Genomic DNA, 26,841 nt, shown 5'->3' with positions numbered 1-26,841 from the left:
CCACCTAAGGCAGCAATCACACTCTGGTAGCTCCCAGAGGCAAGCAGGTGTAGGCTACACAGCACCTGCACATGGGGTGGGAAGGCGTGGGCCCTGGGTGTTGGGTGATCCAGGTATGGGTGGAAGTCCCTAATTAAGTCCAGGATGGATCTGGGGTGTAGCCTGTACCTCTGCAGTATCTCAGGCTCAGTCAGTTGGAAGAGGGTGATCCTCTGCCTGTACACCTGCTCCTCCCTTCTCCATACCATCTCTCCTGCTGCCTGTAGCCTTTGCCGCCCACGCAATCACATAGAATGCCGCCATTCTTGCAACACTGTTGCATTTTGGGCCCTTTTTTATAGCCTGCACCTGGTTACCACCTGCTTTCAGTCCATGGTAAATACCGACTCTTAAATACCGAATGTCATGGAATTTGGTATTTTTGGCCTTTCCTACATCTCGATGGGCATTTTGTACAATTTCTTATTTCCCGATTCGGAAAATAACGACTCGGTAATTAAGTAATCGGTAAATACCGATTCAGGAAATAAGGGATCGGTAAATACCGATTCGTTTTTTTACCGATTCGGAAATTTTTTACCACCTACATCTCATTTTCCAAATACCCGGCGGTAACGGATGAATTTTCCGATTTTCGGCCGTTACCGACCGGTATTTGCCTACCTACATCGGGCCCCTGATCCTTTAGATGTTTGGGGACATGAAAATAAGCAACCTGTATGTGAAATATCATCCGAGTGGTACAAAAGGGGGTGGTGATGGACGGAGCATCTGAACCAATCAAACACTCACACCCAGTCAACAGATCTGGGTTTAATTCATCACTGTTCTTTAGCCCACTCTGCCACCCCAGTTCAGATATGGCCATATGCAAATCAGTCTGACCCTGTGCCTCATGGGAACAGTCCAGCTCGAACTGCCAAGCCATGCCTTCCCTGGACCGGAAACAAGCTTCCGAGGACCGGTTTCTGGCATTTCAGCCGTCTTCAGCCCGGCTTGCTTGAATCCAGTGGCAGTACCGCTTTGGCCACCATAAGTTGGCAGGGTATGCTCAGACGTGAGTCCCTTGCTCACTTTGCCACTGGATTCAAGCAAGCCTGGCTGAAGATGGCTGTAATGCCAGAAACCGGTCCTAGGAAGCTTGAGCCCAGTCCAGGGAAGGCATGGCTTGGCAGTTCGGGCTGGACTGTTCCCATGAGGCACAGGGTCAGACTGATTTTTATATGGCCATGTCTGAACTGGGGTGGCAGAGTGGGCTAAAGAACGGTGATGGATTAAACCCAGATCGGTTGACTGGGTGTGAGTGTTTGATTGGTTCAGATGCTCCGTCCATCACCACCCCCTTTTGTACAGCTGTGAAATATCATCAGCCAGTCTTTCTCTGCGACTGATTTGTTATAGGATTACCATATTTTATGCTTTACATACCTGTTGAGATTCTTCCTATACAACACTGGATAATATATTCTGTCTGGTTTAGGTATTAGAAAAAGTACTGAGTAAAAACCTTGTTGTTTCCTGTGCTCGGGCAACGGCATTACAACCCCTTTATGCAAAAAGCTTACCACTGCTTGCTGGATTTTTTGTCTCTTTAAGGGATCCTTGAATAACGGAGTCCACACAAAACATGGTTCTGGTGGAGACATTTTTAAATTCTATTTGATAGACCGATTGAACTATATCCCCACATCTACGACACATTTGACACAAATTAAGGCTTGCCAAGTGTCTTATTGTTTCTCCCACACTAGCGAATTGATTGTCATTTACATTGATGAGGTTGCTGCTGTGATTTTAACTGCTAAACAACTGTCTGGTCCCCGACCATGGCGGACCTGGCTTGGCAGTCCGGGCTGGACCGTTCCCATAAGGAACAGGGTCAAGACTGATTTGCATATGGCTGGGTCCAAACTCGGATGGCGTGGTGAGCAAAAGAACAATGAATTAAACCCAGATCTTTGTGACTGGCGGTGAATGTTTGCATTGCGAAGCATTCTGTCCATCATTTGTTTTAAATTCTGAGATTATTTAGCACAATGACGCCACCATCAATGGCACCACATACATCTTCAGAATAAGGAGACTCTCCATAGGCAAAATTACTGCACAACAGAGCATATGAGTCTTAGAGACTGGTTTAGAGTAGATGGTGATAGAAAATTGTATAATTTCTGGAGACATTGATCCAATTAATTGTCCGTCGCAATTCATCATTTTCCAAAGCCGTTGAATAATTTTTCATCAAAACTCAACAAAAAAATCAGAACTAAAGAATACACAATGAGATAGAGCCTCCAAATGCTGCTCAATTCAAAGAATTGGGTGACACGTGCAGAGTTGGAATAAAATAAAAACAATCTAAGAAATAACTTTCTCCAAGCTTTTTTTCTATAGAGAAATTAAGATTCACTTAAAATAGCCCTCCATTTATTTGCTTTTAGTAACTAAAAGAACTTTAAATCTCATTATCAGCCGCATCAGGAGTAAGTGGCCACTCTGAATGAGGGTCTTTATTGTGCACAGATACCGTTCAGTTAGTAATTTGTTTACCAAATTAACCGGGTGGAGAGGAGTTGGCCTATGGCAAGGACCGTCGGCCTCCAATCTGGGGAACTGGGGGGCATTTTACCTAGCAATAGCGATATTTATCGCTAAGCAGGGTTAGCGGGAATAATGTTATCGCTGTGCTACGATGATTTTTATCGCTGAGATACCTTGCTATCATCAAGGTTTATCTCAGAAACGATAAAAATCATTCGAAATGCGTGAATATGGCTGGAAATACAGCGATATTCACACATTATCGTGACAATGCTCTTAGCCATGTTATCCACCTCCCATTGGATAACATGGCTAAGAACTGCTCTGGGCTGGTGTTAGCTTTTGGAGATATTCGCGCTTAGCGTGAATATTTCCAAAACTACTCCTTTGTAGGTAATAGGAGATAGCGATGTTAGCGACTGTTTTCAGTCGCTAACATCTTGGCACGCCCACTTTTCATTTCATTAGCGATAATTATCGCTGACATGCAAAGTGGGCACATAAATGCCCACTATCGCCTACAAGCAGCGACAGCTTGGTAATTGGGCGATAAAATTATCGCCGCATTAGCGGGAAAAACTCCCGCTAAAGCGCCGATAATGGCCCTTGGTAATATGCCCCAGGGTTCGAGTCTCGGCAATGACGCTGGACATCTCGTGAATCTGTGAAAGTCACTTTATTTCCACGTGCCTAAAAAAGCTGGGTGAGAATTAATTAATACTAATATCTAAAGACAAAGTTACCAAATACTATATTGGTTTGTGGTATTTACAAATGGATTAAATGTCCTGGACAAAGTGTAGTTGTGCAAGAAAATATGCCCAGCATTAGTTAGGTCGATGCATCTTTCCATCAATATATTTTTTTTATTTTCTTTAATATATGTTTATTTGAATGGCCACGCTGGTCACATTTTCTTCTTCTGAATATACCTTGAAGAGTTAATCTCTTGGGGATAGAATCCATCAAACGATTGTAAATGAAATTTTAATCCTAACTATTTGTGAAAAGTTTTAGTGGGTGGGATTCCATTTTACGAAACCACTAATTACTGTCAGTCTATGTACAATTCATCATATACTTGGAGAACATTTGTACAGCACAACAATGCAAAATTACAAACTGTTTTTGAAGCGAATTCTCTGTTACTTATTTCTTTGGGAACCGTTTCAGGCAAACTTTGTTTTATTAGCTTACTTGGAAAAAGAAACAGATATTCAGAATTAAGGGCTCAAATTTGCAATCTGAAAAAAAGGTAAGTTAATGGGATGTATCAACCCACTTAGATGCCTACCAATTTTTTGGTATATAGAAATGTATACTCCATTGTAGTTCCAATGAAAAAAGAGTTGGCAATTAAAGAGGTGTATGTCAACATTTTTGCACGGATGCCCTTCTGGACAGATTTAATTTGGCCAAAAGTGGAAAGGTTTTTTCTTAACGAAATTCATATTTATATTCCATAGGACAACGTTTTGAGTCCGGCAGCTCTATTATTCCTATTATTCCTAGCTCTAGGCTCTCTTATTAAAAAATGTTGGGATGGGCAGCTGCCAGGAATCAGCAAAATGGCTGGGGTTTGTGTGTGGCTAAGAGAGCACCTGCCAGGCATATTCCTTTAAGTCTGTGCCTGACCTGCATGTAGTGACTGGGGTGCCTTAAGTAGAAAACAGTCAGGAGCCCTATTTAAGCGCCTTAGGAACTTGCCCTTCAAGCTTACATTGATTTATTCCTCTGCTTGTCACTAATTTATTCACCCTTTTCTGTTCCAACCTATGTGATTTTCCCACTTTACATGTCCTTGCCTGGTGATATGACCTTGATATCTGAATTCCGTATGGGTTTTGCCATGTTGCTGCATTTCCCCCTTTTTGGTTCTTGAGAACCCTGACCTGTTTGCCTGTTATGCTAATCTTGATATCTGGATTCTGCTGTAGCTTTGTCATATTGGTGTCCAGGACTGGCTTTATCATTGGTTGAACCCAAAGCAACAACATTTGTTGGTGACTCCCCCATGACCTCCTTCACAGATACCCTCACTACCAGCCTCCAATGGTGTCCCCATACTCTCCACAGACCCTCTCTCATATTTATTTATTTATTTTATAGTGCTACTCATCCCAATGTAGACTGTCAGAGCGCTTTACATCACAAACATATTGTTCAGAGACAACGTGTCATATAATTATATAAATCAATGATTAAGGAATGTTACTTACGACAATAAGGACTATAAGGTGTATGAAGCACGTCATGCATACTGGTAGCTTTTATGATGCACAGCAACCAAATTTGCTGCAATCTGTTGCATGAAAAAGAAAAACTGTAAGGGCACTATATCTTTTTACATACTGTCCTGTTGCTCTCTCCTCTAATGATGGCATACATTAAGCTGACTTGCACCAATGCCCTCACCCTTGCACCACAGTGCAATGGTGGTTGAGTGATGTCAAGCATAGCCTTTGTACTTGAAGGGTGTTCTTCCAGCACAAACTTCTATGCTTTGACAACGTTTAACACTTTACCACTTTGTATGTCTTCTGTTCGGTGCAGCACACATAAGAGGTTCGAAAGGCTTACATAAAATAAATCTTTTCTCCAACTTTATGCCTGACTCAAAGAGATGTATTTTTATACCAATCCCTTGCTTCTAAAATGAGAAGATAGGGATTATAGTCAAATTCCAAGGCCGAGCCAATGACCACCAGTGGAAATACTCCTTGACAGTAAGAAGTGCATTGTGCTACTTTGTGTTACTTAAGTGCTACTGTACAATGTAAATCAGAATTTTCACTGTGAAATAAGCCACAAAACAACATTTTGAACCTGGTTTGCATCACTCTTGAGATTTCTAAGAACGTTGTGCCAAAAACCTGAGTAACTTTCAAATCTACTGGAAAGCAGACAGTTGTTCTGATGTAACGCCCCCAAGGCGAGTCTCCATCTTGAGCAGGCTGAGACTACATTTCTTCTATTTTTTTCTTATCATCAACATGTCTGCCTTTGGCTCAGATGTCTTCTGTCCTTATCTTTACAAGGACCTGTGAAATAGTCAAGTCATGCAGACAATGACACCTTAAGCCATGATTATCAGAGGGTTGCATCACTTTTGGACCATGCAACAGGGTGAAAAAGAGATGCACCCCTTGCAGTGTGATTCGTCAAGCTGCGCAATGCTCCCTAAAATGGCCCTAAGTGACTTGATACATCTGGAGTAAAGCAGCATAGGGCAAATTGGTGCATTACTATGCCCCAGGGAGGCTTTAATGGGTGGTGTGTGAGTGCTCCCACGCATACCTGATGAGTTTCTATGTATCCCTACGTTTACTATAAATGGTAGACCTGGGAACGTGCCAAAACTGCTAGGCCTCCCCAGGTGAGGCGTAACAATGATAAATATATTTATTTTTACTTGTATAGCCCCCTTTTTATGTGTGCCGCATACTGCATCACATATAGAAAGATATAAATGCCTAAGGAGATAGTTTTTGTGCAGAAATGGGCCCTTTCCTGCATAAAACATTCCTACTTAAAAAGCAGGTACTCTTGCACCATGGTGGAGAGTACTGTATTATTTTGAATAAGGTGCATTCCTGCCCTTTTCCTGTCTGCGCTGCGAGAATTCGGAATAAAAATGCCCCCCGATCCACAGACAATGCCCTTGGTAAGACGCCTAATGCCACAACTCAAGGTCAGATAGCAATAACAATATAAACTGTGTAGTCTGAATTAACGTGTTTTTGCCTTATTTGTATATAAGAATGAGTCTAAGACTAGCATATTGATGCACAAAGGTTATGTAAGACATTCTAAAGTTATGTCAGAAATTCCAGTCTCAACTAAGATATTGTGTAAAAGGACTGCAAATGGACCACTTGGCAGGACAAGTCCTTCGCACCAGATTATTGCACAAGATACTATCAGAAGATCTTCAGACTGCTGTGATGCTTGTACATCCCAGTCTGCACTGAAAGCTGATACCAAGCCAAGTTCTTGAGGAAAAAACTGATGCCGATGAGCATTTTGCTTTTGAGGGAACACTTATTCCTGACTGATGATAATTTCAGTATTTAGCTCTAAACAGGTATGCAGGGCATTGATTCTCACTAAGAAACTCTAGATGCAAGTTACGCTTCTCCTTGTACTCATAACATAGCACATAACACAGATTTTGTGGTGTTAGGTTTTTAGATGACAGTTTAACCAAGGTGGAAATGTTAATTTTAATATTGTTGTTCACAACATGCATTAGTGATGTTTCCATATTCCATTGTGAGGTTATTTTAGAGATGCTAAGCAATAGGATGAGGGGGTTATTTATGAGAGCCCTGCATCACCTTTGCACCACGCACAGTGGTACATGCATGACGCAGGGCTCTGAATCACATTTCTGAAGGCAGGCAAAGCAACCCTATGTGGCTTTGAGTGGCCTTTTAAATCTTGAGTAAGGCAACACAGCATAAATCGTTGTGTTGCCTATCTCTGTTGTCAAGAATGCATTCCATGTGCTTTCCGGTTGGTGTTTCCAAAAAACACCTATAGAATTTGACGCTGCCCCAGATTTACAAAATCATGTAAACCTGGGAAAGTACTAAATCCTTCCAGGCATCGCAAGGAGAAATATCTTTATTTCTCCTTTGTTTTTGTATGCTGCATTCTGCAACACACATTGAAAGAGGAAAATGAAATGAAATGAAACGAAAAATTGCATTTGTATAGCGCATAACTGCCCTGAGGCCTCGCAGCGCCAGCGCAACTCTCAGGATTGTTCATGTGTAGGAAAGTGCCCCTTCCTGCACAAAAACAATCCTGCATGCAATGGAGGCACCCTTGCACCATGGTTCAAGGTTGCCTATGTTGGCGCTAGGCTGCGGAAACTGCACCAGCGCAGGGAGAAAGGACATGAATGCACTTTATTGCAGAAATAAGGTGCATTACTGCCCTTTCACACTGATGTAGGACATCACAGCAATGTGACTTGCTGCACTGTCCTACACCAATATGCTGTAGGTAGTGTCTTATTCTTAGTGTAGTGTGTGAGTTTGATATAGTAAAGAACGAAACTAGGTTTTTCAAACTACCTCAGCTTCCTTGGATCTCTATTTAGGGACTGTTAGTAATCTAAAAAAAGGACCACCTTTTCAAAATATGTATTTAATGGATTGTGGGGGCTACAACAACCTGCGTTTTCACAGTCAGTTGCTTGTGCATTGAACTAAGTTTATTCATGACACCCATTGTTGTGAGGGCAAACCTTGTAGAGCAAAGCCAGAGTCTTAGTTTACACATCAGATCTAATGATATTTTCCATCAGAAAGAACCTGGAAAATCAGAAGGTCTCTGCCTTCCCTTAGTTAGAGTGTGCTTGGATACTCTTTCAAAGGTGTTAGTGTTGGTTGCAGATAGTAAGAAATATTTTTGTGTAAACTCTCAGCATTTGTCTCCTAATGAAACAATGTTGAAAGTTGCCAACAAGAATAAAATATTTGAGTTGTGTCCAACAGAAAACAAGAATGATTGGAACGTTTATGTTTCGCACATACCCGCAAACAGAAAAAAACAGCCACACAGAAAATAGGTGGGTAGAAAAAATATTGAGGTTCATAAAGTGACTGATCAAATATTAACAGGGATCCTAGTCCATGTTGATGGAGTGCTATTAAAATAAGAATGAATTTGCAATGTCAATAAAGCGGACTTATAACTGAAAGCGCCTCTTCAGTCAATGGCGAGTTTAGCTGCTGAAAATCTCATCATACTACACCTACAGTAAAAAACCATATGCAAGATAAACAATAATAAAAGTAGGAAAAAGAAAAAGACACTACTCTGTAAATGTGGCTTACATATGCTTGCAATATTGACCTAAATAAAACATTAAATAGAACAGCTGTTGGTTATCTTAAAAATGGTACTGTGCATACTATGACAGAGTAAGAAACATCCATCTTCAAAGGTCTATTGGTTTTTACATTTGCATTTCACACAAAAATGCAGACCTGTTGTAACTTTTCCGTCATAAATTTAGAAATATGTACAACTTACATTTGGAAAAATAATGTACAGTCCCTCCTAAATATGTCTAACAATTATTCTTGCAATGCAAATCTACAACAGGCCGAGGTTGTCAGAGGGAGTAACTAAAAACAAATCTCTTCCCTATAATGGTAATCTTCAAAAATCTCTATATCAATATATATGACTACTGGTTTCAATACAGTATGACAACAACCCACTCTTAAAAGTATGTCACCTTTAGAATATCCTTATCATAGTGAATAAGTCAAGCCTACTGACTATGGAGTAACATTTACTAATAAGCAGGTCAGCTTGGTCATTCACTTGTCAGCATAACCAGCTCTAAAACTACTGCTAGGAGCATACACTTTCTCACTAGGCCAAACATGCAATACAAGCACTTCTTTTTAGTGACAATGTAGAGCTTCTGTCCATCAAAAGCTTGTGAAGATGAAGATCAACTTGTGGGACAAGCTCAAGCTGCTATTTCAGTAGTGCCTCTTACATCTCTTTTTCTGGTAAACACATACGCTCTGCTGTCAAGCGGGACCTACACGACGTAACATTCCAGCCCCAAAGAATGTAGCTGTTATACTTACTATGAGTTCCTTTATCTATAACATCTTATCTAAAAAATCATTGTATAAAACCAAACAGCATCACATCAGTCAAAGGCTAAACTACACAGCAGAATGGAAGGACTTTAATGTGGAAGTTATAGTACACTGAAATACAGATTGATCAAAGCATTTAGCCATCATTATTTTCCACATCACAATCATGAAATTATAATGAAAAACTAGAGGAGATATTAATCGGTACCATATTTATCAGCACCAATTTAGGGCCGCCTGCAATGTCAGTCAAGAAAGCCCGACCTCATCTGGACACGCTGGTCCCAACAAAATTTGCATAAGGCAATCGGAACATCTAGTGCCCAAGAAGCTAAATGTTTCAAATTGAAGGAACTGTGTTTGGTATCAGTGTCACAGTTTCCAAACCTGATGGGTTTGCTCAGCCTTAAATCCTTCCTATGATTATAAAATGAGTGCTATTGAGTTGAGTAATTTAGTATATCACATTATAGGCAATTTACATTTATTGTATTTTCTGAAAAATGCATACCATAATCAGACAGAGTGCTGGAGTGTTTACCTGCTCACTTCTTAATTCTCTTGATTGCTAAACACGCAATTATCTATTCATCAGCTCAATTGAATTGAAAACAGAAGTAATCAGGTTTTTTGCTTCCACAAATAAAAACATAGGTTCAAACAATACCAAGTTAGCCAAACAAAACTATCACAAGTAGGATGGTGTAGTGAAAGAATAGATAAGTAGTCAACCAACTTCTTTGGGTTTCAGTACCTGAAAACAAATCCTAAGTGATCAAGAAAACAATTCCCAAGTGATCAAGAACAGAAACTTCCAAACAACGTAACATTAATATAGGCATCATATGGAACGATGGCTTACCAATAGGAACACAAACTGATTTTTTGAAGTGGTGAAGTAGAGGTCCTTTCATGAAACATAACATTATTATGATGAAAAACAAATGATATTCGAAACCATTGAAAAATACCTTGCATGCGTTAAAAATACAAAATTGTAAGCAAGAAAGACAATTCAATTCTGAAATAAAACTCAAAAGAGATCAAAAAGCACTTATCTCCACCCTGTCCAGCAAATAAAGCCAGTATGGGTACTCATACCCTCACACACTTCATAGAAGATGAACAGCCTAAGAGACAGAAAATAGTAAAGACAACATTACCACAAACTAGACACAATACTGGAAATTGATACTAGGTAATTTTAAAAGTGCCTATCATTTATCAAAATATTGCCTTGGCAATATCAGTGCATCTTAACAATCAAATAAGAATATAATATTTTATGTCATAGACTACACAACAGACTACAGATTATGCAGTCATAGTAGGTTATTGTTTATTAATTTTGAAGTCCTACAATTTTCTGTCATCAAAAGAAGAAATCAGACACAGAGTAAGTAGTGAAACAAGCATTTGCAAAGCAACGGTCTCGCCTTTGGGACCTTATAAGTATTTAACTAGGCAGTACATAAAGAAAACAATGAGTATAAATTAATAAATCAGTATATATTAGAATCCAAATGCATGCTGCAAGTGGTCACGATTATGAAAATCTAGTTTTAGATATCACGCAGACTCAAATAACACAATGCTATTAAAACGAGCACAGAGAAACAGCACGGTTTATCTGGCTTCCTAATTTCCAATAGTTAGTTTAATTTGTGCAGATGGTATTTTTTTATCATTATAGATAATGGGGTAACCCAATAAGTCAAAATGGACCTGGGTACAGTACAGGAATATAAACGTAGTCCGTGACCAATTTGTCATGAGTTAAATTCAATACATTAAACAGTCTGTATTGTGTAGACTACTACAATACTGATAATCAATATCTCAACGTGTTTTCTCATCCATGCACTCCAATTAAGAATACATGTATTGAGAGACCACACAAGTAGGAGCGCCAAACAAACCAGAATATTCACAAAGCATTTATTTGTGTGAGGTGATTTGTTCAATGAATAAAGGTTGCACGCAGAAGAGGAAAATAGGGAGGGGAGTGGTAGTGGTGGGTGGTAAGAGTGTAAATCAAAGGAATAAGGAAAATAACAATTTGATGCTTTTTGAAACACTGTTAGTCAAGCCCAGTTCAAAAGACCTGTCCGATGTGTAACATTCGTTTACATGTAATCTGTAAATTTACAATGTGCACACAATGCATCTTCCAGGGAAATAAGGTGGGGAACAGGTACAGGTCTTGTACAGTGGAAGGCATCGACGTTTCGACTCGGCTGATGCTTGGACCTAAGCTGCGAGTCTTAATCAGGACGGGGTGTGTGGCAACCTATTCCTGGTGCCAAGCCTGGCTACTCAGGTATGGAGTTCAATCACGAAAACCAATGGCCCCTTTTCGCGACAGGCACAGATATCGATGGTGTGCAGACACTTCAACACCATTTGTAATGTTCATTAGTTAATGATGAGTGTGAAATTAATCACTGTCCTAGTAGCGGAGACCGCCGTGTGGTCCATGTTGCTCCGGTAGCTTGTGGGCGAGGGGCAACATGGACCACACGGCGGTCATGTTAAGATATTGATTATCAGTACTGTAGTAGTCTACACAATACAGACTGTTTAATGTATTGAATTTAACTGATGGTATTTTTTTATGTCTCTTTTAGACACCTTTTTTCCAATTGTACAGATGAAATAAAAAAGTATGTAACAGTTTTATGTAAAGGGAATCCATCTGGCGATTTGCTGCATCCCGCACTATAAACATGTGATTTTCGACCAGAAGGAGTTACCAGAAGCTAGAGGCAATATCATCACCAAATTCCACCATCCGTTATCCCTGTTAAGTTGATGCTGCATGGTCCACCATGTGGCCTGGGTGCACATTCAACAAAGGCGCAGAGAACGTTGGTGAGTTTGGTGCAGCTCAGTTCATATTCAAAGCAACAACAGGATATGTCCGTGAAAGAGTTAGATATGGGATAAAACAAAATGTGTCATCTGCTTAGTAATTGATGCACAGGTGCAAATAGCACAAACCTGTAACCCACACAGCACGAAATTTGGAAAAAGATAGATTTGTGTTTTATTTCAAGAGCACAATACAAAAGATATAAATAAAAAAGGAAATAGGCATGAAGCAGAAAGTCAGCAACGTGGCTATGGGAGCAAGTGACTACTAAAGAAATAGAGAATTTACACCAGGTTGATGTTTATTTTATGGCATAGGTTGAACTCAAATTTTGCACAAAATCACCAAATCACTTCCTGTATGCATTGGTTTGTTAAGAAACTAGTTTGAGCTGTTGGCAATATGAATGAGAATGTTTTTTATTAATGTTTTGGTTTTTAAAACATAAATAAAAGACATTGACATTTACAATGCTAATAGCTTACAATTCCGCAAATGTGAGCCGTATTGCATTGGGGCCTATTTACAGAGGTGGGAGGGTGCATAAATTAAAAAAAATAATAATAATGATAAAATGGGCGGGCTCTTGTAAAGGACTACTAGTTGCACTTCTTTTATGGCCACTCCATGCCCCTTTTTTATTCCACTTATGCAATCCCAAATATTTAGCACCATGTAGGGTCTTCTAGTTTGGAGATATTTTCTGTTTTCCTCTCAATACCACTGACCCCGGTCGGTACCTCACTTCCTCACAGGAAGGTGCAAGGAGGTAGGGACACGTTTCCTGGCACCAGTTTGCTGTGCTCTTTCGCACAAAGGTGCAAGGACAATTAACAATACCTCAGAGAGAGCGGAGGAGGTGGTCTGGGCCTCAAAGTAAATGGGCTGTGACGCGAGTACCAGCTCCCGGCACAGCTAATCTGAATATTGGATTTCTCTGATATTAGCAAACTTCAAGAAAACGCAGGTCGGGGACAGTAGGCGCGGCAACGTGACGCAGCCACTGAAGATCAATGCAAGACCTTGGATTCGCATGGAACGTGTAGCAAAAATTAAAGAACGAGGTACAGTCGCGGGGAGCAAGAAAAAAAAGCAGACAGCCTCATATGTTACAAAAAAAATATTTTAAAATGGGTGCTGTGCAACAAAGTTATGTGCGGTGCCTGTACATATATTAAACAAGCGACTGCTTGTAAAATGAAAGCGTGTTGTGTCTGTTACTGGAAAGCATGTTGTTGCTGCAGTAGAAAAACTCATTAAAGAAAGTAATGCTTAGAGACTTAAAATGACATACCGTGTTACAAACAAAGTAAAAGGGCCAGCAGCCATGGGAGGTTACAAATGAAGACATGGCCGTACTAAGGAAGGACTAACGAGCCAATTACAGAATTAGAAGCCAGCATTTATGAAGGAAAAAGAAACAACCCAATGAAAAATATGGGCAGGGCTTTTCTTCCATACTCTACTACTGCAAGTCTCGCAGAGCAGCGCACGTTCGTTGTATCTTCTATACACACTAGCAGGAACATTGAACTTTAGCAAAGTGCCATAAATCCTGCTTCTGAGTTTTTCAGTAACTACTTACTTTCTTAAAGCCATGCTGTATGCACTCCAACAAACAACACAGAAAATATATTTTTAAGGTAGCAGGTAATACCAGGTAGGTTGAAGCATTATACAGTATAAATGGCACAGCATTGTAAAAAAAAATCCACTGACAAATGTACTTTCCCTGAAATTCCAGGGATACATTTCCTCCTTATGTTGGTGAAAGAAAAAACACACAGCTATTTATGTTCACAAATTCACATGAAGCATAAAAATACATTTATTCTCTTGAATAAACTTTAACATTTAGTTTCCGCCAAGCAGCAGTTTTCCTTCCACCTAAAAATGTCATGCTGGGGGGCATGGTCTAGCAGCCGATGGAATAGGACGTGTGTGACTGGAGCTCCGGGCCGCCGCCAGCAATATATGCCTTTATATGCAGCCAGATAGCAGCGGGAGAGGCCCCAGGCGACTTTCCTGAGCGGTGGTGGAGACTGGACAACATCGCTGCGGGTTGCAGACTTTTCCCCTTGCTAGAAGTGCTATGAACTGACCCGGCGGAGAGGTGCTTTGAGCTACCGGGAGCTGCCTGCCATTTTGTGAGCTAAGGCCTCCGGCAGTCGGGCGCGGGTGGAGGGGCTTGTCACTCTTCCCCCTCGACCGGAAGACATCTGGCAGTAGTGACGCAGGAGCTGCGGTGCTATGCGAGACACCTGAGTGCGATCCGGCCCTGGTGGTTGCGGGTGGCGAAGGCGGCCCTGGTGGTGAGGTACCCTGAACCGCGAGGCCATTTTCTTGACTGCTGTCACGGCTGGGCGGACGTAGATGCTGCTCTGCCCCCTCGGCCTAGTGGATATAGACGGCCTGCCGGAGCAGACAAGAGGTGGATGCGGAGGCTGCAGTGGTTCTCACCCCTTCCTGGTGGCTGACAGGAGACTGCTCAAGAGTGTTGCTGCCTGCGGGGGGAGGCCTTGCCCTGTGGAACCCTGCTTGCCATTTTGCACCTGGAGGCCACTCGGGTGCTGGGCCGGCTTCCAACCCTGGCCGCACTGTGTCCTCTGCCTGGTGGTAAGTGCGCACCCGCTGGTCGAGAAGAGAGGGGGAGCCTGGCCACGCGACGCCTGGGCACTGGATCCCTGCAGCACTGGGCGGCTAGAGCGCTCCAGCAGACGGCATTTTGGTGCCATTTGGAGGCGGGCGATCCCCTGGGCCTTGAAGCATCGAGACCCCCTGTTGTCCCCCCGCGCTCTGCCTGGCGGGTGCAGTGAGCTGTTGACGGGGCGAGAAGAGGCTGCTTGACGTGTGACGCCCTGGGACCAGCTCCCGGGTGGCACCCAGTTTATGACTTTCTACAGTTGAGCGTGTGCATGGACTACGACAAAGTCCCTGGTAGGAGTGTGGGGACAGAGCTGACGGGAGGGAGCCAGGGGACTTTGGAGGAGTGATTGGCATGTTGGCTTCTGGTGCTTGGGGGGATCACAGGCGCTGATGTTGACTTGACCTATCTCCCCAGCGCTCCCTTATGCATTTTCCTCCTGTCCCTTTTGTGGGCCCTGTGGCTGAAGTGGGGGGGGGGCTGGGGTGGATTGTGGAGGCCCCGCCGGCTGGTTTCCCGCTAAACCACTGCTGCAGTGTGGCCTGAGGAGACAAAGCATAGGTCCTGGGATTATTGGCACCCCCGGCCTGACAGTCCTCATTGGCACATTAGTGGGACCCTATGATTTTGTAGCCCGGGCCCCAGGGGCCCCACTGCACCCTGCATTGATCCTTTGGCCTGAGCACAAGGGTAGGCCCTCTTTGCCCCTAGGGCGTTCGAAGTGGAGTCTTGTGGCCCCTGGAGAGGTCCCGGGATTGGTATGGAGACATTCCCGTAACAAAGATCATTGAAGAGGTATTGACCCTCTGCAGGGGCTAGCTGCGTAGATTCCTGCTCGCCCTCTGGGAGATCGGCAAAGCAAGCGGACGACGACAGGCATATTGCACGGGTGGGAGGCCTGAGCACTGAACACTGAAGCAGTAGCAGCCCTGCCTGGTGCTTCCGGCATTTGAACCTTGATAGGCCTCTGAGCGCCGCAAACCATTGTCAGCACTGGTGTGACTCTTGTCGCCCCAGGACATCGGCGCATCTGGGAGGTGCCGCTTCTTTCCGATGACGCGCTCCAAAGGGAATAAGGAAGCCCAGGGCGAGATCCCCAAAGATAACACCGTCACAGCAATGTGGAGCAAGGAGGGGGTGCCTGCCCCGGCCGAGATTGATCCGACGTCTGAGGGAGGCTCACCGCCGGTGAGGCAGGCATTTATGGCCTCCTTTATGGCCGAGCTGAAACGGAAATCGACTCCTTGCGTTCTGCGGTACACTTCTGTGTCCGGGAACTCCGAAAAGAGGTTGCGGATCTGGGTGGCCGGGTGGACGGATAGGAAAAGATGGTCGACGCCCTCACGGAGGATCAGGAGCAGTTATGGCAGCGTCTGGCCACCCTGGAAGAACAACATATAGAATTACAGCTTAAGCAGGAGGACCTGGAGAACCGGAGTCGCCGGAACAGCCTCTGAATCCGGGGGGTTCCTCTCAGAGCAGAGGAGAACGACATCCTGACTTATGTGGCCCAACTCCTACATGAAGTATGGGGTGACGACGATGCCTCTGCGCCGACCCTGGATCGGGCTCATCGGGTGTCGGGACCCGCGCGGAGGCCGGGAGTGCTACCGGACATCCTCACCAGGGTCCATTTCTTCACAGAAAAAGAGGCCATTCTCAAGGCGACGTGGAATAAGCAAGACCTCACCTGTGATGGGCACCAGATCCAGATCTTCCAAGAACTTCCCCTAACACCTTGAGGAGACGGCGTACCTTCGAGCCAGTGGCAGACAAGAACCCTGGACCTTTCTTACAATGGGGCCACCCATTTGCTCTTACTTTTGAGTGGGAATCCAAGCGCAGAGTGCTGCGGTCCTACAGAGAGGGGGCTCAACTACTCAGACTCCCGACTACCCCGCCTGCCAGCCCTACCCATCCCCGCCTCTGACGCGAGTGCCTGCCAGACCATCCTGGTCCACTGTTCGTTGCCGTTGCTGCTCTCACCCTCTAAATGAGAGCTCATCCTCGCAGGCCAAGCAGGACATTATAGAGAACATTAAGTCCCTGGAGGGAGACGCAGGAGGAGACACTCAACGCTCATCAACCCCTTGACAGCGATATCATGCTTCTCTAACAGATGGTGCTGCATGCTCCGGGGCCCAATCCTCTTCCCACTGGGGTGGAGGACTGGACTAATGCCCACACATTGCCCTGGTCACCTGAACGCAGCATAGGTGGTTCCGGAGCTCCTTGTCTGTATGAATCTAACCGCGACTACAGGCTTACCCCAATTGTTCTTGTGAGAGTGACATCTCTGGGACTATCCAAACCTTGGGGTGTAGGATGTCCCGTACCTGGACCAGGACATTGTGGCCCGGTTGGCCAATGTTGGTTTATTCTCTGTTTTCTCTTTCTTCTCTTTCCATTCCCACTTTTCTACCCTGTCTCCTCTTAATTGATAGGTGTGGCAGGCGCGAGGTATTGCAAAAGCTGCTCGGTCCCCAAACGGTGCGACACAGGCTCCATTGCGTGAATACCCCTACCCTGAGCTTGCTTCTACCGTGGCAGGAAGGACTAACATGGGTTCGGACATGACGAGGACCCTCCCGAGACCCTTCAAAGTAATATCGCTTAACGTCAAGGGCCTCAATTCTTCTAGTAAGCGGTGGCAAACATGGCAATATCTTCTTCAGTCTAACCCTGATATTATCTTCCTCCAAGAAACTCACCTCCTTAAAGCTGATGTAAGGTGCATGCCGCACCCTAAGTGCCCCCTTCAATTCTGGGCTGTAGCAGAAACCAAAACTGCGGGGTTGGCGATCTTGTGCAGAAGTGGCATCAGGCAGGGGGAGGCTAAGCCCTTCAGGAGGGCAGATGGACGCTTCATACGGACTGGTGTTGGGATCGGGAGGCTCTCATTCACACTGTGTAATGTGTATGCGCCCAACCAGATGCAGGAGGCTTACCTCCGGGCGCTTTTACGGGAGCATGTGCCTCAGAATGACCCCTCGGTGATTCTGGGGGGGGGGGGATTTTAACTTGGTGTGGGACCCTGGGGTAGACCGCAGTGAGGCTTCGTTGAGCGGGCGGGGAACATGTCCTCCAGCCTTCGGAAACAGATTACAGATCTTGGTCTCTTAGACACGTGGCGGTACCACTCGCCGGGGGTGCAGGATTATTCGTATTATTCTCATGTCCACCGTTCATACTCGCGCATCGATTGCTTGTTTGTATCTCACACCCTGGTGCGGGACGTGCTGGCGGCATCGATGTCGGACATATCGCTCTCGGATCATGCACATGTTGAGCTGATTTTGCAGGACCTGGCCGCCTGCCCTGCCCGTGCTTTGCAGTGGCGCTTGCCGCCGAGTATCCTCCGGAATCCAGCTGACATGGATAGCATACGGGCTGCCTTTGCCAGTAATGATATACCGGGGATGCATTTTCCCGTGGTGTGAGATGCCTTCAAGGCTACAATATGTGGGCACATCACCTCTCTCTCCATCGCACGGGCGCGGGAGGCTCGACAACTTGAGTACAATCCTTCGAAGGATATAAAATTGGCTGAAAAACGAGATCAGGAGCAATACTCGCGGATATCCCGGCGGCGGCTGGCGAACCTCTGTGGACAGCTCCGCCTCTTGCACATGAATAAAGCTGAAACCTCCCTACTAGCGCTGAAGCAGAAGTATTTCGAAGGGGGAGATAAGGTGGGCAGGCTACTCGCAAGATGTTTGAGAGCGAGGGCGGCCAAGGCCCACAAAGCTAATTTACAGTTACCGAATGGAGCGAGGGTCACCACAGAGTGGGCCAAATGTGATGCTTTCCGGGCATATTATGCAGCTCTCTACACAGGGAAGGAGGAAAGTTCACCGGATCTCCTAGCAGAAGTGCTAGATAGGTGCACATGGACCCCGTTACACCCCTATCACGCTAAAACGCTGGAGGGTCCTCTCTCTGCTGAGGAGTTCATGGCAGCCCTACAAGACTTTCCGCTTGGTAAGACGCTGGGCCCGGATGATCTGCCCCTATCCTTTTATTGCATGTTCCAAGCCCAATTTCAGCCTCATCTCCTGCAGTTGTATAACTCCTTCTCCGACACGGATGGGCCAACGCCCTCTATGGGTATGGCGGAGATAGCCTTGATCCCTAAGACAGGGAAGGATCCCATTTTCTGTGCCTCCTACCGCCCTATAGCGTTGATAAATTCTGATTTGAAAATGTATACCAAAATGCTTGCAAAACGTTTGGAACCCTACATGCCTGGTCTGGTAGATCCGGACCAAGTTGGCATCATCCGCAATCGCCAGGGTTCAGATAATGTACGAAGGATTGCGCACTTAGTGGGGAAGGCGCAACACTGGGATATACCGGCCTGCCTCCTCTCACTGGATGCGGAGAAGGCATTTGATCAGGTGGACTGAGCCTTCCTTAGGGCAGTGCTGCAGAGAATTGGGCTGGGAAGGAACATGGTATCCATGATCATGGCGCACTATCTTGCCCCGCAGGCGAGGATTAGAGTAAACGGGCAACTTACGGAGCCTTTCACTATACATCGGGGTACCTAACAGGGGGCCCCCTATCCCCACTGCTCTTCGCCCTACAAAACCATTCGAGATGTTTCACTTCTGCAGTATCTTCTTTCCATTTGCATGGTGTTAGAACTGGCATCCGTGGGGTGGTTCTCTTGACCATTTGCCTCCTGACCTCCTGTGTTGCTGACTTTATTATCCGAACTTTACCAGTGCTGACGATTGCTAAAGTGCATATGCTCTGTACTCTTAAAATGGTAACATCTGCTTATCCACAATTGCCATATTTAATTTGCTAGTAAGAACCTAGTATACTGCACTATATGTGTCTAGAGCCAGTACATTAAATGCTACGAGTGGGCCTGCAGCACGGATTGTGCCACCCAGTCAGTAGCCCTTTAAGTATGGCTCAGGCCTGCCTTTGCAGAGCATATGTGTGCAGTTTTAAAACTGTCATTTTGACCTAGCAAGTTAACCTACTTGCCAGGCTTAAACCTTCTTTTTCATTACACGTGTCACCCTTTAGGCAGGCCCTAGGTAGCATCATGGGCATGGTGCAGTGTATTTAAAAAGTTTGTCAAATCTCGCCGGGGGTCATTGCGTGCGCAGAAATTTGTCTGAGTTACTTGTGATAGCAGCTTATCAAGGACTGCCTTTTCATTTTATCGTTTTGAGATACCTCAACGGATATCTAAAATATATCTAATGAGGACAATTTGATGCTATTCGATTCACGTGACAAACTTTACGGCCCTCTACATAGTTGCATTACGGAACCATTTATTAGTACCTGTGCCATTATAGTGGTGCATCCTGCTCTCTTCATCCATACTTCATACTGCACTGATAGAGGATAAATATCCATTAAATTCTGTCCTGACAAAGCTCCCATGGTTGGGGAGCGAAACGCGTTGGCTGTCCTGTGCACTTTGAAAAAAATAAAATAAAAAGAAAAATCTATTTTTGCAAAATTCAGGTTTCTTGCAATTTACTTTGCGATTGGTGATGCCTCCTTTTTTTCTTCAAATTATCTCATTGGGATTCCAGTGGGACCGAACCACAGCAGGTCTTGGAGGTTGGACAGCACAAAAAAACTTGAACAATTTTAAGGGACTTTGGAAATTTGAGGTGCTTTCTTTCTGATCCGCTGTGGAGATTCTTCTGTTTTCTATTTAAAAAGTAGGACATGTGCTTTTAAGTTTTATATATGCTGGTAATGAAATAATAAATTAGTTTTTCATTACTTCAAGGCCTATCTCTTCCATAGATTAACATTGGGATTGCCTTAATCACCTTTTAAGTGTATTTTACAATTGGGAGCAGGTGATAATTTGGAGCCTGATGTCTCTGGACTAACAATTTAAAATTGCAACTCATGGTGAAGTCAGATTTTAAATTGTAAGCTACTTTGGGAAAGTTGACATGTTCTTACATTAAGCATTCTGTGCCTCTGCATGACTCTTAATATACACCTTGGTTGGGTGGCAGCTGGGCTATATGCATTTTCTCTAGACAGTCACACAAAGAGAGAAGGGGTGTGAATTTGCACCCTGATAGCACATCACCAGACTGATAGGCATTCCTGAGGAAGATTGGGAGGGAGGAGATGGCACGATGTATACACCCTGTAGAGTGTCTGTAGCCAGGGCAGGAAAGCCAGGGACCTTGTTATCTTCAAAGGACTCTTTGATGTCTCCCCCAATTCAAAGGCCCTTTTGGGTATAGGTACTAGACCCTTGACACCAGAACTTTGCTGGCACCAAGGGCATTCTGCCTAGATCTGCTCTCTACATTCTTTAACTCAAGATTCACCAAGGGCTTGCCAGCTTGCCTTCTGTTTTCTGGAGTCTCAGAGATACAAAAGTCTTCTTGCAAACCTGCTTGTGCTGCTGGACTCTGCCAACTGTTAGTACTACTCTTGCCTGAGGTGCCCCCTAAAATTATCAGCCTCAGAAGTGGGTTCTGCAGCTGTTAAACTGAAAAAAACAGCACATGGATCAGACTGCATGTGAAAATTTGACGCATTGCTCCCAGACACGGCAATGTGGGTCCTGACTGCAAGCCTTGACAAAGACACAGTGCCAATTCCTTGGCCCCATCCACGAGGCTCGAAGACGAGCAGTGCTGAATCTTCAGTGTCTACAGCGAGGCTCACCTCTGACCTTGTTATCCGAACTGTGAGGAAAATTCTGACGCATCATGTGATTGAAATCACCACTTTCCTCCACGCAAGGTATTTTCTTCGTGGGCCCTGGGTGGGTTCTGTAGCAGGCCTTCCCTTCATTGTGGTTGGCCTGAACTTTGGATTTCCTCAGGACATCAAGTAACCTTTAGACCTCTAATGACTTATGAGCACTATTCTCACATTAAAACATTTAAATATCATATCTTGAGTTCTACTTATTGAATATCTGTTGTTTTGGTCTTGTTTTACTCAGATAAATATTCTCAATGTTTCTGAACTGGGGAGGAGTATTTTGTGGTATTACTGAAATTATTGTGAGCACAGAAACTTTACACATTGCCTCCTAAGTTAAGGCTGACTGCTCTGTGCCAAGCTGTATATCACTTGCCCTGCCAATGTTTACGATTTTCAATGAGCCTGTTAATGTGTACAGTTCCAATAAACTCATGATTTTGTTAAATCTTCACAGTTATGGGAAAACAGATACACCCTAATTTGGAATTATAATAATTCCTAAAGTACAAACTGGAACCACTGAAGTATGCAGGATTGTTTCCCTATTTCGGCCATTTTTGGGATATTCATTCAATTAGCGTATGGAATTTAAAGGGGCTAATCCTCAAATCTAGACAGTTCATCGAAAATGTGCCCATTTGTGTGTGACAGAAACGGTTAGATTCCATCAGAACTATTTTTTTGCTTATATCACGTAATGAAACAGAATGATGAACTACAGGGATGCTAGAATTTATGGAGCGGAATTGGTGAGATCCATATTGCTGAGCAATCATCCCCCTTGGGACACCTCCAGACTGATCAGTGAGCAAATCATTTAAGTATGAGGCCAGCACACCTCAGTTTTACATTTGAATACCTATCACTGGCAACCAGGTGGTTGAGATTTCTAAAGGATTTATGTTGGACGGTGAATCTTTTAGGACACATGGAAGTTCATGGCCTTGTAAATATGGGCCACTTCCATGCATTATTCTGTGTGAAAGTGGCGTTCCAGGGGTGTTGTTCAGGGTGTTCAAATGCAACATCCATGGAACCTGACACTTTCCCAGATTTTCAAGGTTTTGTTCAGCTGTGAACAGGAGCGACCAAGATGGAAAATTAAATAAATAATCAATTTCCCTTGTCCTCGTCTGTCGAAATCCCTTCCCAACTGGCCCCACCGCTCTTCCCTTCCCGTGCCACTCTGGGCTGTGAATGGTTCAGAATCCTACGCCTCGCCAGGGGAGGTATATGAGTGGTACATACAAGGAATACTTTGATTCCTCCTCGTTTTTCCTCTTTCTATGCATGCTGCATTCTACAACACACATTGAAAGAAAAAAATGTCATCAATTATTGTTTTTTCCAGGAAGATGTCCTTTCCTGCACAAAAACAATTATCTTTGCAACATAGGCACCCTTGCAACATTACGCAAGGGTGCCTGCACTGGTGTATGGCAGGCAATTGTGCGCGAGTGCAGAGGAAAGCACACATGTGCGTCATATTGTTGTTAATACGGCGCATCCCTATTCTTTCAAAATGATGCAGCGCAGCAAAAAATCGTGTGCCACTGTGCTGCTTCATTTTTTTGTAACTGAGGGCCTCTGTTCTCTTTGCAATTATTTTGGATTGTGATAATCCTTTTACAATTAGCACTTCGTAATGTAGTGTTTGCTAAATTTAGCTGACTTCTATCTTTAGTATAACAAGACATGATGAATGTAACCTTTGGCTAAAGATAACCAAAATCTACCAGAGTTAAATCGAGCGTGTCAGTGTTAACTATTTTAGGGTAGAGGTTGTATAGTACCTTGAAAATTGAATATCTTGCAACCTAACGGTGGTAGTGACACTGGGGTGGTTGCTCTACACCAGCTAGATGGAGGCACAAGAGCACGAGAGAGGGTAGTACTGGAGTCTGACACTAAGAGACATTAATTGTTGTCCTGGATCACACAGGACCTCTTTCAGCTTCATGATACACCAAGGGTGTGTGAGCCAGATAGATAACAGAATTCTGCACAGTAATCCATGGTCTGAGTTCATGATGTTCGTAGAGGCTGTTTCTGGCACCTAGTCAACCTCTCTATGGATTGGATCATTGCCAGAGATTAGCAGGTACTAGAAAAGGGCAGGATAAGGAGATCCCTTTCAGGTAAAAACACATGTTGACATATGTAGGGGGTGTGGCCACTCTGCAGTACTACTACGCGGCTGACCTGCACTTTTACATTGATCTCAGATACACCTCTTACATTCTCTTTTGAGAGGTGAAAGGCATTCCGGGTGCTCAAGTACCAACTTAGAATGTGTATCGATAAATCAAGCCACATTTGTACTTTAGTTTATTATATATAATTGAAACGTATTTAAGGGCCCGATTCACAGACTTAAGTTAGGATTTTGTCTTAAGTCTGTCTTAAGTCTGTCTTAAGACAAAATCCTAACTTCTGTGAATACCAAAAGTAGTAAGTTTAGGATTTTGTTTTAAGTTAGTTCTGTGAATTAGGCCCAACAATCGTAAATCAGTGAGGCCATCGCAGGAACTTGGGAACATGTTATCTGAAAAGTATCGCAGTTTGCAAATTTATGTCCCACTCTGGTACACCAATAATGCAGTTATCAGGTGTAAGAATAGGATGCTCTGTTATTATCGATCAAAAATTTCAGTTTCTATTTTTCCGTTATGAACAACTTGGAATTTGGTCTGCTTTAGAGCATCATAACCGCATCTTCTTTTTTTAAATTTGTAATATAAATGTTATTGTCTGATTAATAAAAATCATTACGAAAGCTAGATTTTCAATAAATATAATTCCAGAGAACATTGACTTATAAAGAAAATTAAAATCCGAAAATGCTGATAAAACCTATCTCAATATTTTCTTGAGTGACATTGTTTAAGGTTCAAAATATAAACTCTTATCATAATCACTGTTATTACAGGTAAATGCAAACCATACTACAATACTTAAAGAATTAACTGCCTTATTTATGAGAAGTGTTGCTTCGCTGCACAAAGCAGTGATGCAACACTTCACAGTGCACCCTCCTTGCGACACCATATAAGAGGCTATTTAAAGCACGGCGCATCATGTCGCAAGGAGTCTACAGATACGTCAGTTTTACTGAGGTTTCTTTCTGTATGCGCAAAAGTGGCGCATTGCTGGGGTGTGTCTGAAAACAGACGCAACTCCAGCAATGTGTCCTTTCACATTGGGCAAGCCCCATGTGAAAAGGCCTGCTTCACCCTTACGCCTGCCATGAGGCAGGTGAAAGGTTTTCACACAATGGCATCCTAGAAGTGGCGCACAAAAATCTTATAGATTTCAATGCACCACTTCTACAAGGCTTTGATGTGGGGCAACACCAACCCTACATACATTATACCTGATGCACGTATAATGCAGCACAGGAGTTTACAAAGCCAGGCATTTGTCTAGATGTGTCACTTTGTAAATAGGGCGCAACATGGCGCATTTGTTACGCTGCCGGTGCATCACTAAAATGAGGCTTCGTTGCCATAAAAGTGTGACATCCACATCATCTATAATCCTCATTTTCGTATCTCTGTAACTTAATTGGAAGATGGTTGCTACTTACCAAACTCACTCATGCACGTAGCTTTCCATTGCCATTTCCTGTGGTACCTTTTTCTGAGTTGTACAGCTTCTGTTTGTATCGCAGACCCTCTGCAATATTGGTCTATTTGTAAGTGTTTTCTTACCAAATAACTAATACAATTTTAGAGAACAAAAAATGATATCGTTATCTAGATTATTAGTCGTGAAATGTTAAGGAAAATAATGTCTTTCTTTTCACGAATCAATTTTCCTAAAAGTCATTCTCATGTATACCTACGTCATGATGAGACAGGACAGGTCACGTTCTGTGCTATCAATCAGACACACACCAGTACACATTAATACAGTGACATTTACAGAAGATCAATACTGATGCTACTTTTAGTCTTGGAACAACTAAATCAGAGTTATGAATTTTCAGCACGACTGGTGTGACAGCCCTCTGGGCAAAAGCAGTGACTCACTCCTAAGTCGCCGATGAGAGATATGTGTGTTGTACTAAGAAGGTGGCTGAGTGGTTCTAGTGGAAAAAAGCAAATTGCAACTCAAAATTTGTTATCACTGTTTCCCCAATTGTTATTTTTTAAGGTACAGTTTTAAATGCAAAGTATGTTTAATTAGTAACGTTAATTCGTTCATTATCATAATTTCATTTGAAAGCTTTTTAATGCATTGATGTTAACCTAATTGCTTAATACCATACATTTTACTGACATTGCACTACCAAAGATGCTGTTTTCAAACATCAAGAGAGAGCTGGTCAGTAGGCTCAAACTGTTAATGAACATCAGAGATGTTGATTTGACAAACACATTTGTCTCACTTTCATCTGTTTTCACCCTACCCCTCAATTTTGCTCATGGCTTCACACCTCACTACCTTATCTCTCTCTCAACACCACTTCTCCCTCATCATTGAACCTCTCAATTTACCCCACCCTTTTTTCACTACCACACAGTTCACCCACCCCCACCCTGTTTCTCATTCTACCACCCATTACCTCACTTTTCTCATGATCTTACCCCTTTCTTATTTCTTCGTCTTATCAACCTATACTACTTTTTTCAGTGTTTACCCCTGTCTCTCTTCCATAATACGAGTTCACAACCCATGCCTCACTTCTTTATCTACCTCTCTTTCTTTCTCTCTATCTCTATTTATATATTTCTCTAGCTTTCCTCTCTATCTGTACGCCTCTCTTTGCCTTTATGGTCTCTCCAGCCCTCATCCTGTTTTTCTACCACTGATATAATCTCAGTTCTTTCTCCGCACTTCACATCTCCACTCTCTTCATGCCATTTCTCTGTCAACCCATTACCCTTCTCTCTTTAACATTCTCTCTGCCACATTATTCTCTAGACCGGACCTATCTTTTTGTGGCTCACTTCTCAACCTGTCTACCTCTACCTCCTTTCCCTTCCACCTCTATTTAAACTAATTCTCTTTCAACTTTACCTGTAGCTACACATAACATATTTTCAGCCCACTCCTCTCATCTCTATCTTTTTCACTCATCCCTCTTCATTTCTTTCCCTAACTACCTCTTCCCATTTTTCTGTTTGTGTCTGTCTAGGAAAGTGCCCCTTTTTGCATGGTTACCCCCCACTTTTTGCCTGACCTCTGATGCAATGAGAATTGATGTGCCCTGGGCCCTTGCCAATCAGGTTCCCAGGGCCTGTGCTTTTTCCCAAAACTGTACCTTTGTACCCACAATTCACACATCTCTGGCCACAGTTAAGCCCCTTGTAAAAGGTATCATGGGCACCAAGGGTACTGTAACCAGAGAATGCCTCAAAGAGCTGCAGCACCTATTGTGCCACCCTTAGAGGCCCTGCATCTTTACGTCCCTTTGTGCCTTCGCCTACCCCCCG

This window comes from Lissotriton helveticus, chromosome 2_2, assembly GCF_964261635.1.
Source record: "Lissotriton helveticus chromosome 2_2, aLisHel1.1, whole genome shotgun sequence".
Taxonomy (NCBI): Eukaryota; Metazoa; Chordata; class Amphibia; order Caudata; family Salamandridae; genus Lissotriton; species Lissotriton helveticus.
Note: the sequence above shows the minus strand (reverse complement) of the source record.